This window comes from Musca domestica, unplaced genomic scaffold (assembly GCF_030504385.1).
Source record: "Musca domestica strain aabys unplaced genomic scaffold, Musca_domestica.polishedcontigs.V.1.1 21, whole genome shotgun sequence".
In the NCBI taxonomy this organism is placed as follows: Eukaryota; Metazoa; Arthropoda; class Insecta; order Diptera; family Muscidae; genus Musca; species Musca domestica.
Window position 1 is genome coordinate 6017242 of NW_026712258.1, and position 4319 is coordinate 6021560.

The window sequence follows — 4319 nt, forward strand, 5'->3', positions numbered from 1 at the left end:
CTGCGTTGCTGTGTCACGATATTTTTTTTAATGTTCGTTAATATGCTTCTTCACTTTCTTTTTTTGTTTAAAGTCGAATCAATTGACTGATTTGGATAGTGGTTCACATTCACTTGATATTTTTTATTGCTCTTTTGCCAGTTAGCGATTTATTTATATTGTCTCTTACTTGTTAAAGTTTTAGAATGTTTTAGTTATTTTATTAGTTCACTAAATTTTCACTTATATATTTAATTTCTTTTTTTATTATTATTTTTTGTGTTATTAGTGTTTTTTTTTTTTTTTTTTTGTTACATTAGTTATGTTTCTTTCTTAAATTTATAATGTATCTCTTTTGAGTTTAAGTCATTATAAGTCACTAATATATTTTAATTTTTCAATCATAAATATATATATTTTTATAGCTATTTTTGTTTTTGGCCAATTAGTGATTTATTTATATATTCTTCACTTCTTTAAGTTATAGAATGTTTTAGTTATTTTATCATTTATTGAGATTTCTTTATATGCTCTTTATTAAAACTGATTGTTTATTATTTTATTGAATTAATTTTGTTCACCTATTTTTCACTAATTTTATTATTTATTGAGATTTCTTTATATGTTCTTTATTAAAAACTTTTTGTTTTTTATTTTATTGAATTAATTTTTTCACTTATATTTATTTGTATTAACTTTTAGTTTGAAACGCCGTTTTATCGCGATAGACACTTAGCAGAACCCTCGAACGTTGGGCGCCAATTAATAAAACATATAATTTATTTTATTAAAAAAAATAATTTAATTTATGTTTTATTGGAGTGAACCTCCTTTATTGAGTTATAATAAACAACTGAAATAATCTTATAGTTTCATTTGTCATTATGGTTATGATTCTGTTTTCTTAAATTATAAAGAAATCACCTGATGTGATGGCAGACATGGTGTCAGCAAATTTTGGTGGGAACAGAAATGAGAACGGATGCACGTGCTACTGCAAGTATCGTGGGAAATGCTTATTTTTGTGTATTGCAAGAAATGTTAATATTTTCAATGTTAACTCCTCCGCCCTTAATTTCGATCGTCCGCGTTCGTTATAAAGAAAGCAGGGTTATTATCAATTATTTCTAAAGGGGCTGATATTTGCAATTTTTTTGATTTAGCAATTTTAAAAAACTTTGGAATTATTAATATTATGATCAAAATTATAATTAATGTAAAACTTGTTGCAAATCCAATAATTTGTTTATTTTCTATTAATTTTATTATTGATGTATTATTAATGTGAAGTTGCTCTAAACTTTGTAAAGAAAGTGTTTTTTCAAAGGAGTTTATAGATGGTAAATGTATAATCGCAGGTAATGGTTTGTAAAGGATTGTCTCAGTGAGACTATAATGTTGATTTCCGATTGTTATCGATGTATTTTGATATCTAATTACGTATGTTCCGTTCAGATTAACTAATTCTCCGTTAATTTCAACTTTATTTTTAAATTCATTTAATATTATCAAACCGGGTGTAATATTTTCAACTATTGGTATATGAAATCCGTTAGTAAGAGTACATTGTGATTTTTTTTCCTTTCAGTAAGTTAGGTAAACATGTATCATTACTTAAATCTAACAAATTTTCGTTTTTACATATTTTTATATTGTAAGCTATTTAACATTCTTTTCTTACAGCAAATATTTTGTTTTTACAATTAATTATTTCATTATTTTTGAATTTATATATATAATTATTTTTCTTGAAAGGTTTAATTCATTTTGACTCGCAGGTCTCTTTTTCAGTAATTGGTATATCTATAATGAATATTAGTTGGTCTTGGCTACTTGCGATTTTGGTTTCGCTAAATTCTAATGCTTCTTCTATATTAATATATTCTATTTTGTTTGTTTCAATTTTTTCTTTAATAATATTTATTTCATCTTCTTTTAATATATATGAGTTAATAATGCCAACTTTTGACCAATTTATAGCATGTTCTATATTTATTAATTCTTCTTTAATAATTCTTATTTTTTCTTTTATAATAATTGCCAATGCATTTTGCACGGATTCGCTTTCTAATACAATTTTAGATAATTTGTTAGTTCTTTCAGATATTTTATTGATATCATTAATAATATTTCTGTTTATCGTATATTGTTTATTATTGTTATTTATCAATTCGTTATTTTTATTATTTAATAATATTAAGTCATTACGATCCGGAGTTCCGGCTATAAATTTCCATATCGTTCCTAAGTAATCGATAGATCTTTTATTCTCATTTCTTAATCTAAGTTTACTTAATGCTAATTTGGATTGGGATATTTCATAAGTTAGGAAATGATGGATGGGATTTTTAAGGTTTAAATTCTGATAAATGGTGTTATTTATTTCCTTCAAAGCTATTTGGTATTGGGATATGTTGATTGAGTGGATAATTTTAAAGGTTCCTGTTTGTAATTGAGTGTGTCCTGTATCGAATGTTATTATCGGCGAGTTGGAATAGTTTAATATTTCCACTTAAGCAACACATATTGTGCTGAAAAATCTGTAAAAATGTTTAATTTCGGATAAGACTTTTATGAATTATTTTATTATTTTTTGTAATGACATTATCTGAATTATTTTCTAAAACAATTTCCTTTCTATACCTTGATGAAAATTTGTTTCTTGGGTGTTTATTTATTGTCACAAAAATTGTTTCTCCTATAGCATAATCTTTATATGGTTTTCTATTTTTATTATGATATTTTAAATCTAATTCTTGTTTTGCTTTTAATCGTTCAATATTATCTTTTCTAAATTTTTCTAACTGTGTTGGATCTGTTGTTACTCTATGTCTAAAGAATGATTCTATTGGTTTAGAATTTGTTGTACTATGGATAAAGCTTGATATAGTAGGTCGGAAAATGAATCAAACGTCTTTTCCGCTTTGATACATCGCATGATTTCATTCAACGTAGAGTGAAATCTTTCTACTTGCCCGTTTGTGGTACTAATATGTGGGGGTGTTTTAAAAATTTCTATTCCAAATTGGTTTTCTAACATGAATTTTATTGAAGTTGCTGCTAGTGATTTTTCATTGTCGACTACAATTTGTTTGGGAAAACCAAATGAAGTTATTAATTCGCGAAGAGGTTCTTTAATATCCTCGACAGATCGTGATTGTACTATTTTTGCCTGAGCGTATTTAGAAAATTTATCTATACCTGTAAATATTATTTTATGTTTTACGTAAAATAGATCTAAATGGACTATTTGACCTGGATATTCTGGAATTGGAGTTTCTTTCAAAATCGGTTTGTTCGATTTTAGATTGCATACTAGGAAAGTTAAATCTTTTTAGTAGCTGATGTTTATTTTCTTTTGCGTTTCTGTGTGCTCGTTTATGTTCTTTTATTATCTCATTTTCCAGCTGTGATTCATTTGTCAGATCGGTAACGATTTCTCTTGAAAATCTTAATTTGAAATTTCTAAAATGAATAGGATAGACTCTTTGTAATCCTCCTAAAGTTCTTTCATCTGTGTGAATGCCGTTTATGACTGATGGATTAAGATATCTTTTGAGTAAAGATACAAGTTCTTCGCCAGTATAGTTGTTTTGAAATATTTGGTTTTTATAAACATTTATGGGCGAGTTGGAAAATTGTATTAAATTTTCAGAAGAACTTTCGTCGCTATGCTGCGTTGGTGTTAGTGAATTAATTTGTGGTGCTCTTGAAAGTGCGTCTGCAACAAAATTAGTTTTTCCTGGTTTGTATTGCAGTTCATAATTATATTCTTCAAGGGTAGGTTTCCATCTTCTAAGCTTACTATTAGTATTTTTATTGCTAAGTGCATGTGTAAGAGGTTGGTGGTCTGTAATTATTTTTACTTTAGCAGATCCATAAAGGTAATTTCTTAAATTTTCTAATGCCCATATGATAGCGAGCATTTCTCTTTCATTTGTAGCATACATAATTTTCTTCAGTTTTTCTTAGAGTCCTGGATATAAAAGCAATTGGTCTATTTTCTTGCGATAATACCGCACCTAACGCAAAGTTTGATGCATCAGTGGTGAGTTCAAATTCTTTTTTAAAATCGGGATAGGCTAGTACTACGTCTTGACTGATTAAGGAATTTTTTAGCATATTAAAAGCTTATATTGCTTGGCTATTGAGAGAAATTACTTGTGCATTTTTTAAACCATTGAATTCGTATTTTCCGTTATTAACCGAAAACGGTGTTTTTTCTATATCTTGTTGTCTTAATGGGATTTGATGGAAACCGCTTTTGAGATCTATAACCGAGAACCATTTTTTATTACCTAACTGCATCAATATATCGGATATTTCGGGTATAGGATATC